The sequence below is a fragment of the Arvicanthis niloticus genome, chromosome 5 (assembly GCF_011762505.2).
Source record: "Arvicanthis niloticus isolate mArvNil1 chromosome 5, mArvNil1.pat.X, whole genome shotgun sequence".
Classification (NCBI taxonomy): Eukaryota; Metazoa; Chordata; class Mammalia; order Rodentia; family Muridae; genus Arvicanthis; species Arvicanthis niloticus.
Window position 1 is genome coordinate 90,941,887 of NC_047662.1, and position 13,000 is coordinate 90,954,886.

A 13,000-nucleotide genomic window follows, 5' to 3' on the forward strand; every position below is an offset into this window, starting at 1 on the left:
TTATCTCAGAGGAAGGAGAAGCATCCACTTTCAGGCAAAGCACTCCCTGGGCAAAGGAAGGGCTTTTTGCAGTAGACTGTAATGTCCCAGATCACCCAAGAAAAGGGAAAGGCTGAGGGAGGAAGAGGTAACCTTTATATCTCCCCTGCTTATTTCTCCTCTTTTCTTTCTAACAGCTTCCGGTTCTACAGCATCTTATGCTCATGCTCCTTAGATGTTCCCTGTCAACAGCAGCGACACTGGAGACGTGAGGGCTGAACAGACTCTCATAGTGTGCCCCTTATCGAAGGCTCAAGATGGACTGTTGTGCTGGCTAGTTTTAGATCAACTTGACCCAAGCTCAGGTTTTGGGAAAAGGAAACCTCAATTGAGAAAATGCCCTCCCCAGAGTGGCCTGTACCAAGCCTGTGGGGCATTTTCTTGACTGATGATTGATGTAGAAAGGTCCAGCTCACTGTGGGCACTGCCATCTCTGGGCTGGTTTGGGTACAATAAGAAAGCAAGCTGGGCAAGCCATGAGTTGTAAGCCAGTAAGCAGCACCCCTCCATAGCTTCTGCTCTGGTTCCTGCCTCTAGTTTCCTGTCTTGAGGTCCTGCTCTGACTCACCTAAGTGATGGAGTGTGATCTAAGAGTTGTAAAATGAAATGAGGCTCCCCCGCCCCCCCCCCCAAAAAAAAAAAAAAAAAACTTGTTTATGGTCATGGCATTTTCTCAGAGCAATAGAAACCCTAACTAAGAAAAGTATCAACACATTAAATTCTGGAAAACACTGACCTTCAGGATATCATTTGATCCGGCCTCCAATTCACTATCCACACCTCTGGTCATACCTGTGTCACAAATCAAACTTGAGCCAGAGTGAACATGGACTCTGCCTCCTTTAGCCTCCAAACAGTATTTGCACAGGCTAGTCCTTTCTCTGGAATGCCCTTGAACTCCCAGTGTTCAGTGTCAGGATGCCCTTCTAGAATCAGCTGGAACTATGTTCTCTGGCCCTCTTTGGTTCTGCCAACAATATTAGGAGCTTTGATTGATGTGGGCTTTCAAGGCATCTTCCACTCCCGTCTTCCCAAACTCAACCACTATACAATAACTGCCCATTTTCTTATTTTCCTAAAATTGCAAGCAAATTGAAGGGAGTAATTGTGTCTTATTTCTTAATGTATGCCTAACATTGAACAATGTACCTACACCCTAATAAATACTAGGAAAATGTGTTTTGTACATGTAACTGATAGATGCTTGGTCAAATCATTAACATTTATTCAGTGCCCACATGACTGGTACTATTCCATGGGAGGCATGCAAATATACATACTAATAATGCATATGATTATTATAGTCATTTTGCTGGTGAGAATAATAAAGCACAAAATTTAGCAATTGAACCAAGATCATATGGCTAGTAAGTGCTGCAGCTGGAATTTGAACCCAAGCAGGTGACTCTAGAGCCTGCAAGTTCCATAGACTGTATATCTACCCAAAAATATAGTGAGAAGAAAGTGAAACACACCTGGCTAATACAACACAAGGGGCAAAGTTGTTTTTGACTCCCTGTTTAAGGGGTTACAGCCCATCTTGTTGGGAAGGGCATGTTAGCAGGAGGGTCATATAGCTGTGGCTACAGAATATCTGAGCAAATCAGGAAGCAGAGAGAGACGGATGCTGTGGTACTGCTGGTTTGCACCCTTTTCCCATTTTATTCAGCTTGGTACCCCAACCCTTGGGATAGTGCTGCCCTCATGCAAAGGACGTCTTCCCCACTCAGTTTATCTTCTCTGTGAATGCTGATAGGCAGAGATCTAAAGTTGTCCTTCACTGATGCCCTCGTGTTTCTTAATCCAGTCAGGTTGAAAAACCATCTTAGACAGCAAGCTAGTGTTTGTCTCAGATGCTTGCATGGATGGATGAAAACTGACCAGACAGCCCAATACTCAAACCCAAAGAGCAAAAGCTTTAAGTACTGTCACCCACCTTGGGTGGCCATTAACACAAGCCAGGTCACCAGGAAATGGAAAGCTATGTGAATGAACGGTTTGCAAACCCCAAAGGGGGGAGGGGAAGATTCAAGTGCAGGACAATCACTGTCCTGCACCAAGTTCAAAACTCTGAGAATCTGGTATATGAGGACCTGGTGTATCACAGTGGGTAAAATGCTCAAGGAAGTTTGCCATAGACACTTTTACAAAACAAGCGACAAATGTGAGGGACACTGTGAGCCATTCATTCACAAAGCTCACAAGTGGATTGAGTTCCCACTGTCCTCTGCCAGGCCATGTGCAGGTGCTAGTGACACTGAGATTAGAAACAGACATGAGCCTGCCCTCAAAGGACATAGAGTCAGATGAAAGCCCAAGGCGACCCGTGGCCTGTCTTTGTGATCACTAAAAAAGTGTCTCTCTGCTTGCTCACAAGTCTGGCTTCTTATTTGCAATGTTGTCAAAACCACGTGATTCCTTCTCCTTTGCACATTATAAGATAGCCAGCTGTCCTCACAGGCTGAACCACTCTTTTGTTTCGGCCCGAGCTGCCCCACACTTGGGGGCCAGAAATGTTGAGAACTGCACTAACCCACGTTTGGGGGCCAAAATGTCTCGGACCGTTCTGTCAATGTTGGAACCCGTACTGCCAAAAGCCTTGGGGGCTAAATTGTTAGAGCCTGCACTGCCCCAAGCAGCTCCGGTCTTCGGGTCAGGGTTCAGCAAGAGAGAGAGAGTGAGGACGGACGTGAAGAATGGAGACCAGACAGAGTGTGATTCAATCCAGTTTATTCTTCAGTCTCTCTTCTCTCCAAGTCCCTAGTTCCTAGTCCCTAGTGCCTCCAAGTTCCAAGTTCCAAGTGCTAAGTGCCTAATGCCCACTACCTAGTTCTTCCGAGTTCTCTTGTCCAAGTGTCTTCTTCCTCAATGCTTAATTCCTACTAATAATTTCTTCTGTCTGCCTCTCACCTTTTATACGTCTCACTTCTAAGCCACGCCTTTAAGTCATGTCCTTAGGTCTTGTCTCTAAATCTGATCTCTAACTCACACCCTTAAGTCACACACCTTTAATCACACACACCCAAGGAAAGATCCTGGGTATCTAAACCAAGATGTTATCAGAGTGTGCTCAGCTGTTGTAGGCTATTGTGATCAAGCCTCTTGTCAGGGTATATGGCTCAAGATGGCTGCAAGGATGATAGCCGCCTTCTGTTGGCTCCCCACACTCTTTCACCTAACAAGCACCTCTGGATATCTGCCATATGCAGGAACTGGGACACAAGCACAACCAATTCAGTCAGTGGCCTTCACAACTTCTTGCAGGGATGAGATGTATAATACCAACTCCCTGCTCCATTCCCAGGGCCTGTGGGGCACTTGGTAGGTATAAGCATGAAATCGGTGTTAAGTGAAATACGGTGAAAAACATTCCAAGTATCAGAGGGCTGTGTGTTACCCACAAAACAAGATTGTCAGCTGCTCATTCATTCACTTATTCAAAATCACTTGTAAGCATCTATTTTGCACCTGGCAGTAGTAGCCTAAAGAGATCCATCAGAAACAAAACAGAGACTCCATGGAATTGTCACGCTGGTGTCTTGTTTTGCTTTACTTTGTTTTAGGGTTTTGGTTGTTTTTTTGTTTTTTTGTTTTTTTTTTCATTTTATTGGAGGAAAATAGATAACAAGCAAATATCTAACTGTGTAATTTAATGTCAAGTAGTATTAGATACTAAATAAAAACTGACCAGTAGGGCTGAAGAGAGTTAAAATGGCTCAGCAGTTAAAAGCACTGACTGCTCCTCTAGAGGTCTTGAGTTCAATTCTCAGCAACCACATGGTGGCTCACAACCATCTGCAATGGGATCCGACTCACTCTTCTGGTGTGCATGAAGACGGGGACAGTGTACTCAAAAGCAATAAAAAAAAAAATAAAAAAAAAAAAAAAAAAAAAAAAAACTGACCAGTATGAAAAATCAGAATATCAGGTTCAGAAACTATAGACCTGAGCCACACCAACAACCCAGAAGCATGGCACATGTTCATATTTTGCTCTTGTAAGGTCTTGTTGAATGTGAATGAAGAGTGTTATGGGATTTGTTCCTTATAAAAGAAGAGGTTTTTCCATCCCACCCCCTCGTACACGCACACTAGGTGTTGAACCTGAGCTTCACTCATGCTAGGCAAATGCTGAGGCTTCCAGACTCAGCTTACAACTTATTTCTCCCAGTCTCCACTGGCTCACCAACCCATTTAGAAGTCTCTGTTCTACAGTTCTACACAAAGCTACTCAAAGTTAATGGATTTAGATGCTGCCCCTTCTGTAACTAGACATGTTAGTAATAATGTTGTCCTTGTAATTCTGAGCTGAGAATTCAAAGATAAAACATATGCAAAACAATAAATAGTACTTTTTTTCGGTTTTTTTGTTTTTGTTTTTGGTTTTGGTTTTTGGTTTTTTTTTTCGAGACAGGGTTTCTCTGTATAGCCTTGGCTGTCCTGGAACTCACTCGGTACACCAGGCTGGCCTCGAACTCGGAAATCCACCTGCCTCTGCCTCCCAAGTGCTGGGATTAAGGGCATGTGCCACCACCGCCCTAAATAGTACTTATTACATATACATGTATGTATTTGATGCAAGGGATTCAACCCAAGCCTTCAGGTGTGTTTTCTCCTGCTCTGTTCTACTGCTAGCCCCATATCATGTATATATTTAATAAATATTATCACTAAGAAAGGTGATCGATATGGAAAACTTAGCAGAAAGTCTGAGAAGAAAATGTGTGATAATAGGAGGATATTTAAATAGTGACGAGAAGTAAAAAATGAAGACAAAAATAAACATTAGTAAGCACTAGCCATGAGCTTGACACTTAGACTCTTCAATGGCTTGCTCTACCTGCTCATGGCTGAGGAGTGAATCAGTCACTCTTGCCTTCATCTTTTAGAGGCTGGGCTTTAGAAAACATGAGTGTCTTAATCAAAGCCATGTGACTCCTAAGTAGTATTTTTTTAACCTCACTACAAAAGCCTACTTTCTTCCCATGCCACCACAAGAGTCCCTGTGTGTTAACCACTCACAATAGAAAAGTCAATTGTTAATTTCAAAATTTTTAAAAAGAGTCCACTCCAAGTCAATGTATGAGACTCTGAGAAGCTTCATTCCGGGGCTAAGGATGATTTGTAAAGGATTTTAGAGAAGCCACAGCACTTCATGGCAGCATCGCAGACATACATTTTTCCAAAGTCTTCAACTATTATCACTAAGAAAGGTTATCGATGTGGACGTCACAGCCTTCACTTGCACATCCACAAAACGATGGTAGCAATTCCCCCACAAAACTGCTGTGAACTTGTTTTTTAACTCTTTATTGGTTCTTTGTGAATTTCACATCATGCACCCCAATCCTACTCATCTCCCCATCCTCTTGTACCCACCTTCCACCCTTGCAACCTCCTGCCCCCCTAGAGAAATAAAAAACAAAAATCTCATTGTGGAAGCTGTAATGTGTGTGCCCCACAATAAATCCTTCTGTCCACACTTCTTTACTTGAAAAGGTTCATTGCAATGGGTCATTGGTCTGATATGAGGCCTCTGCCTTCTGCTGCTTTATCAATAGTGGAATCCCACTAGGACACCTCTAGGATATCCTGTCATTGCCCTATGTCATGGAGATCCTGTAGTTTTGGATCTGTAGAACATCGATGGGATAGATGTTGAAGTGGGCCAATTCAAAGACTTGTAACTGGGCCTGAGAGGTATCAGAGCTGGTCAGCCCAGCCAGCTCTATGCACCCACACCAGTGTGGGGAGATCTCCTGCCCTGCCCTGGCTGGCCCATCCATTGCCACTGCTAGCAAGGGGCAGAGCCAGCTATCTCGCTCTCATGGCTACTTCATCTGTGCCTACACCATCAGGGCCAACTCAGGTACTGCCCAGGCAAGGGGCAGGGCCCACTCTCTTGAGTGCTGCAGCAGGCGAGGAGAAGGGCTAGCTCTCTTGGTCTCATGACCCCATGACTAGATCTCCCCCCTGTGAAGGGAAAGAGAGAAAGGGTATCTCTCCCTCATCCATGCCACCACACGGAAGTTGAGTGGCAGGGCCAGCTCTTCCAGGCAGCTATCTGGAGCATGCTCACCCAGAACTCTCAAAAACAGGAACAACTCTACTGTGCTTCCTGGACAATATAAGGAACCAGCTCTCCCTAGAGTTGTAGCTGGTTAGGAATGGGTTCAGCTTTCCTGCTCTCACACCCCCAGGGCCAACTTTGCCAGGATGTCCAGGCAAGCGGTAGGGCCAGCTCTACACAGCCCTCAGACATCAACATGTCCTTGGGTGGCGGCCCAGACCAGAGATGACTGATTGGCCTTTGGTGGGAATATACCTCCAATGTTTTAGGGCCACAGACCCAGGCATGGGCCCCAGTGGGAGCCCAGGCCAGGACTCCACCATGGTCCCAGGTGGCATCACTGGCTCCTCACATCAGGCCACTCTTCACGACCCTCAAGTCTCCAGTTCTGCCTCTCTTCATGTGCACTTATCCTTCTGCTTCTCTTTCTCTGCCATTTCTCTATCACTTGCTCCTCTTAGTGGCACCTGGGGTCTCTGAGTGTCTGGGGTTATTTCAGGAGTGGTTTCAAGAGTGCAATGCCCCACTTGTGAATTATGGCACTTGGCCAGGATCATGTCAGACATGGTCTGTCCCACCACTGCCCAAGCCTTGCAGTGCCCAACTGATGGTCATCTCAGGCTAGCTCCCTGTCTGGGTTTCATGGCGCCAAACTGATGGTCATCTTAGGCTCACTCATTGCCCAGGTCCGCCTCCTGGGGCCCCAAGCAAGGGTCATCTGAATCCAGCTCACTCCCACCAGGGCCCACAATCTCAGGGCATGGTTGTTCTAGTCTCTGGCTCCCTGGGAGCCCTTTGGGCCTGTGCAGCACTGGACTAGTCATCAAAATAGCTTCCTGTCTAGGCCTGCCTGGCGCTGGTCTGATGCTCATCTCAGGCTTGTTTTTTTCAGGGAGTATGGAGATACAGATGTTCACAGGTCAGAATACGGAGTGGTGACATAGCCTCTCTGCCACCTACTGACACACGTGTGGCATAGCAACTATACCTGCAACCCTTTTAGGAACAGAGAAAACTGCTCTGAATTTAAATGAGACCATGTAGAGGGACACCCACTACAGTGTCTGCTTTTAGTCTGAATCTTCAAATCAGCCTTACTGAAATGGTTTGAAAATCCTTCAATGTCAGAAGCCATTGAAATGGTAATCCAGCTTCTGATAGTCACAGTTTCTTCTGTAGACACAAGGAATTGTTTCTTTGAGCAAAGCCTTCTGGGGAATGAGGAAAGGCAAGGGAGTTCATCTTCCTTTTTTGTTTTTATAAGTAAAGAATAAACAGGGAGACTCTGGAGGATGAATTAACTTCATAACCCCATATCCTAAAGTTGTTATTCTGACCTACAGAGGAAAGTGTCCTAACTTTTAGAGTGTACAGATGCAGACACATGCATATGCATGCCTACATGCACACGCCACACACTTAGATAAACACAATGTACACTTGTATGTTGCTATACACACACACACACACAGAGAGAGAGAGATGTGTGATGTGGATATGTTATTAGCTATATACTAAGAAATAGGAATCCTAACATAACTATCAAAAAAAAATTCCAAGAGACACAAAATCAGTGTTTTCCCAAATCACCTGATAAGAATCATTTAGGGAGAGTCATCCTCTGTAGATGGGGGCAAGAAAACAGCACTTTTTTGTGCACTCTAGGTTATTCTTAGGATCAAGCAAAACTCAAATAAGTATTTCAACCTAACTTGTAAATGTAAAGACATTCCACCTCCCAGTGGGGCCACTAATATGGGGCCCAAATGGTAATCTAGCTACGATTTGGCCAACACAACTAACAGTAACTAGACGATCTCCTTCTGTGAATATATATGCTACTAGAGTTAAAGTTCATTATTTTTCTTAGCTTTATGAGCCAGTATCTCATTCTGTAGCCCCAGCTTTCTGGAACTCGGTATGAGGTCCAAGATGTCTTCAAACTCATAGCAGTCTTCTACCTCAACCTCCCCAGTTCTGGGATTACAGAGGTGAGCCACGGCACCCAACTCTACTATAGCTAATTTTTAAAACTCACAGGTTGTTGCTTCCTCTAGACTGTGTCTGTCTCCCTGGTGGCAATATTTGAATATTAGGAAAACCCCATTCTGAGTAGGAAAGAGGAACAGATGCAGCGTGTCACTTTGGCCAGGTGATTTAAACCAGGCCCCGTATGACCTGAGGAGCCTGGAGCCCTTCTGTTACCGTAACCTCCTGTTATGGCGAATTACCAGGGGGCAGAGAGAGAGAGAGAGAGCTGCAAGATCAGTGGAGGAAGTTAGAGATGAAGACAATCCTGAAGGGCAGTGCTCAGGAGAGCCAGTGAACCCTTTCATAACGCTGTGTCCCTTTGCACACATGACTCCCAGTCTTAACAACTCTTCTGGGCAAGTTGTTCCCCATTTGACAGACGAGGAAACTAAGACTTGACCTAGTAAGCGAATAATGATCAGGGACACTTGGGGTTTCTACATCGATTTACTCTTTGACAACTCCATATATGTATAAGATACATCCTGGTCATACTTGTCTCTACATCTTCTCTTTTGTAAACATTTGTGTATTCATTCATTTGTTATTGTGTATAGGAATGCTCCTGACACAGCGCATGTGGGAAGGTCAGAGAACAGTGTGTGGAGGTCAGTTCTCTCCTCCCATCGTGTAGGTTCTGGGAATAACACTCAGGATGAGGCTTGGCCTCTAGAGCCCTTATTCACTGAACTATTTCAGTGAATAACTATTTCCCGTGCCCTCTATACCCTTACCCTCTTCCTACTCCTACCAACCCCCACATTCTCCCAAGTCTCCATCCGATGTCCATATCTTCATGCTTTGGTTTTGCTTTTGCTCTGTGACCCACTGCGTTTAACAAGGGTAGATGTCCTGGGCACGAGTGTGAAGCTGTGCGCTGGAGGGTGAGAACTCACCAGCGGCTACATCACTCAAGACAATGATGCCTTCACTCCTTGCAGCTCCCCAAGGCATTTGGTTCCCCTTGTATAGCTTGGGGCCCTATGAGTCCCTCCCCAATTTATGACACGGGTGTTTACCTGTTCGGTCTTGTGCAGACCCTTTACAGGCTACAGGCTGCTGTGGATTCACTAGTAGCAGCCATGATGTGCCCCTAAGGCAGTTTTATAGCCTATCCCACATCTTTCTGCCCTCTATTCCTTGAGACTTGGATGGATACTTGGCTTTTAAGATTCTATGTGTCAGGCTCTTTCCAATCTGCAGCCATTAGAAGGAAAGAAGATCTGAGATGGGACAAACTGGAATGAAGTGGGGAAGGCAACTATGATGAATTAAATGACATAAAATGTAAGTCAAAGAGAGGATGAGGGCTTGAGGAGACCGCCAGAGAGAGGCTATAGAGAGTTCATGAGGGAACATGATAATGACAGCCCATCTAAACCTCAAACACACTGTTAAGGGAAAGGCATGTCAGCGCAGGCCCAAGACTGAAAAGAAAGACTATGTACCTAACCAGGAGCCAGCCCCATGGGCCGCAAAGGGCAACAACTTGCAGGGTTGACAAGTGTCAGCTTGACATGCAAGCTCCTATGGGTCTGAAAACAAATCAAGGTGGATGCCCAGACTGTGAGGCTAGAAGAAGGGGCTGCCGCCTCCTCCACATTCCAGTCCTCTGGTCTAGCTACCATTCTAACTAGATTCTCCATATCTCTCTTGGTCCCCTGACTGATCTTCCTGCCTCTAACATCCCACATTGTCTATAAAGTATCATTTGAGACTACAGCAGCAGAGGACTCAGCCAGAATCCTCCAGTGTAAGACCCCACAGTTGTCTTTGCTGGTGACGCAGGAAGTACTCTAGCAAGTAGTTCCAGGGCTAGAGTCAAGCAGCTGGGTTCAAACCCCAGGGCCCCTACCCCACTAGTTGTGTGTCCTTTGAGAGGTTACTTGTTTGTCCCTTCTGGGCCTCTTCTTTATGGGGTTATAATAGCACTGTGTCACAGCCTATAGCCAAGCATCTTGGGCATTCTCGCAAGTAGAATATAAGCTATAACTGACAGCTGCTGTCAATGGCGTATAAAAAGCCAGTGCATGGGGAACAATTCTTCCTTAGCTGGGGACTACATCAGCATAGGATGGACTCTGGACTCCCAGCCACTGGAGGTATTGTCAGTGCTGAGGGATCTAGGTTCGGAACAATCTCCCAGGTGATGCATACCAGGTAATTCTGAAGAGAGCTTATGACATCATCTAGGGGCTAGAACACATCTAGAAGCTATGGCATGCAATAGCTAAGTGGCACCTAGGGCTTGGTGACATCTAGGGGCTAGGTGGCATCTGGGGCTAAGTGACATCTAGTGACAAAGTGACATCTAGTGGCTAAGTAACATCTAGGAGTTTGGTGGCATTTAGGAGCTAGATGGCATCTGTGGCTAGATGATATCTAGGGGACAGGTAGCATCTAGGGACTAGGTGTCATTTGGGGCTAGGTGGTATTTAGGGTTGTGTGTCAGCTAATTGCTTATCTGTAATAACGGGAGGGAAGTTCTTCTCCCCAGCATACGAGACTTGGATTCATTTTGTTTGTCTCTAGGTGAGAGGACTTCCCACAGAGAAAAGCTGTGAACTGATCTAGGTGGCAAGTGACAAAGGAAGAATGGCCCAGAGAATGACAGACAGGGAAACAGAGTTGCCCTTGAGGTCTGACTAATGTCTAGTCTCTCTGCTCCTGAGAAACCTCTGTGATCACCAAATTCTTCTCTGCCTATAAGAAAGGCCAAGAACATAATAAAATTGTGTTTTCCTGCACAAAATAAGCTATGACTTCAGTTGGGAACAGTCACAGGTAAAACCAAGCTGTGTCAAAAAAAATGTCATTTGTCTTCAATAAACAGGAGGTTTCTAAACCCATTTTACAAATGGAATGGCTGAGGGTCTCCAAGGTCTAGTCTTATGCACCACAAATATTGCTGGTTTAAGACCATGTGATTCCTAACCTGTGCTTTTATCATTAATGCCACTTTCTCCAAGAGCAGAGGTCACCAAGCCCACTCTAACAGCCAGTGTTCATGGATCCTTGTGACCTAATCCCAGGCCTTGTCCCAGCTATAGGAATGGCAAAAGTGAGCTGGGCAAAGGACATCACCCCAGGATCATCAGTCTATAGTGATGACTGAGCATAGTAAGAACTCGATGACGTCAGTGATGTGATCCTCTCTGGTGTCCCAGCCCCACGCAGATCTTCAAGTTCTTCATACTGGTGTCAAGAATCTGGATTCCTTTACCATGTGGTACCACCATACTACAGACCCAGTTGCTCAGACACATAGGGAAGGTCAACTGGAAATACCACAGAGGAGTTGGAACAGCCAGACCTGGGTACATCAGACATCTTTCCAAACCACAGCATGGTGGCACAGGCCTATAATTCCAGCATTCAGGAAGTGGAAGCAGGAGGATTTCTGTGAGTTTGAAGCCAGCCTAAGCTATAAAGCGAATTGAAAGTGAGGCTAAGATACATCGTGAAGCTGTGTCCCCAGAGACACAGACAGACAGACAGAGAGCATGCGAATGTGAGTGGGTGAGTCTAAGTACCCAGCTCAGCTTTGATAGCAGAGGGACCTGAGAACAAAGGAACCATGCTCACAAAGAGGCAAGTAGCCTGCTGTAAGACTCTACTCTGGATAGCCATCCACGAATTCCACTGCTGGGCAGTGACAAGCCCAACACCCACCAGGGACAAGGAGTGCTGGGCAAAGTGTCATTGATGTCCAACCTCCCACAAAGGACTTTGCCCCTCCCCACACTTTGGCCCTGGCAGCTGCTGTGACTAATTCCAGGCACTTCCTTGTTGTCAGGTTTCAGCACTCTGACTTCCTCCTGCCGGAGCAGCTCTGGCTGAAGACAGACATTAATCTTCAAGGAGAAGGGCAGCCCCGTGGGAAGGATCCTGACTGATTCACTGCCAGGACTAATAGCAACAGCCAAGTTGCCCAGTATTTGACAAAAGGCTCCAGCCTCTCGCCCAGTAAATTATTGAATGCCTCTATTCCCACCCTCACCCTTCTTCCCTCCTCTTCTGGATCCCAGCTCCTGAGTCTGACAAGCATCACACAGCCCAGTGTCCCAGATCTACAGATAGGATTCAGAGGGAACACTTCCAAGATGCTTATCCCACTCCCACTACCCTCATCCCAGTAGGAGGAAAACACTGGTTCTAAAGCAGAACCTCAAAATCTGTTGTTTTGTTTTGTTTTGTTTTGAGACAGGGTCTCTCTATAGCCCTGACTGTCCTAGAACTCACTGTATATACCAGACTGGTCTTGAACTCACAGAGATCTGCCTGTTTCTGACTTCTAAAGGCTGGGATTAAAGACATACACCACCATGCCTGACAGTGATCTTTATTTCCTAAAAGAAAGAGTTCTACCTTCTTCCTGAAGAGTCTGGTCTTCAGGAACCATTAGAAGGAACCAATAAGATGCATGCCATCATGCAAAATAATTTCTGGGTATTTCTTAGCTTGCAAACATAATTCTGTGTAGCATCTAATATCATTGTCTTAGGGCACTGTTAGCAGCTAGCATTTGTGTACTTACTTAACCGTTACTCCATGCCAAGCTTAGAATCACCCTGGGTCTAAGTAGAACCTGGACTCAAAGGACTCTGACTTAACCAGGAGGAAATGATGGTGTCAAGATCAAATCCCGGCTCCCCTGCAAACCTGTGACTTCTGTCCCTATCTTTCTTCTCTTTGTTCAGTAAGGGAATAGGGACAACACAGGAGAAGGTAGAGTATACTGACTCAGGAAATCCAGAAGTTTCTGTACATGCACCGCAGCCACCTGGGACTCCTTCCTTCTGGATGTCGGGGAAGGATAAGGATGCCACCAAGAAGGCTGTCCAAGTAGCTGGGTAGAAGC

General features: G+C 45.7%; 1 pseudogene; it reads right to left on the bottom strand.

Moving 5' to 3' along the window:
• Window positions 1-7,002: 7,002 nt before the first annotated feature.
• LOC117709741 (small nucleolar RNA SNORA17) lies at window positions 7,003-7,118 on the bottom strand (annotated as a pseudogene).
• Between the last annotated feature and the right edge of the window lie 5,882 nt (window positions 7,119-13,000).